This window comes from Arachis ipaensis, chromosome B10, assembly GCF_000816755.2.
Source record: "Arachis ipaensis cultivar K30076 chromosome B10, Araip1.1, whole genome shotgun sequence".
NCBI classification, from domain to species: domain Eukaryota; kingdom Viridiplantae; phylum Streptophyta; class Magnoliopsida; order Fabales; family Fabaceae; genus Arachis; species Arachis ipaensis.
In genome coordinates, this window is record NC_029794.2 from 135,463,957 (window position 1) to 135,464,716 (window position 760).

The window sequence follows — 760 nt, forward strand, 5'->3', positions numbered from 1 at the left end:
CTTATTGAAAATCACTTTTAGTTTGATTTACTGAATTTTTTATAATTTTTAAAAATTATATTTTGAAGATCAATTTTGATAAACTACTTACAAAATGAAAAGTTAAAAATTTTTTCAAATAGACTAATAGAGCAAACATGTGCTAAATAGCTTGAAGTCAAATATTATACAAACTTAAACAAAAAATCCTAAAATAATAAAAACAAAAATACAAAAAAATGGTTATAGGAAGAAATATTCTTAACTATATTATCAGTATTAGATGCAACTTTTTTCAATATGGTAATCAAGAATAAACAATATAATTTTAAAAAACTAACAAAAATAATAAAAAATAAATAAAAAATAAATTGTGTTTTTTGTTAGTATCAAACCCGGCCCACACAGTTACCCAAGCCGAGCCCCAGAAACCGCACAGCCTACCCTCCCTAATTCAAACAACCTCTCCCTCTAAACATAACTCTCTCACCTAAGCTGCTCAACACCAGAATCTAACTCCCCAAAGCAAACATCAAAGTTTGTTAGAATAGGCGGACACTGCTGCAGCTCCGCTGTTGACTGCGACCATGCTCGCTGCGTTGCTCCGGCGCTAATGGAAGGAGGACCCTCGCTATCTAATCATGGACGCTGTTGCAGCTCTGTTGTTGAAACGATGCCGCTGCACTTTCTTCTTCTATCTTCGCTGTTGTTTGCACAAGGTATCCCTTTTCTTTTCTTTTCTTGTTTCTCCCCTTTTCTGCTCCTTTCATATTGATGCTTC

General features: G+C 33.8%; 1 protein-coding gene and 1 pseudogene across 1 annotated transcript in view; one reads left to right on the forward strand and one right to left on the reverse strand.

The window, feature by feature from the left end:
• LOC110268510 (B3 domain-containing transcription factor VRN1-like) overlaps positions 1-760 on the reverse strand; it is a 3,519-nt gene that overhangs the window by 2,415 nt on the left and 344 nt on the right. The window lies entirely within an intron of this gene.
• LOC107621534 overlaps positions 366-760 on the forward strand; it is a 5,211-nt pseudogene continuing 4,816 nt past the window's right edge.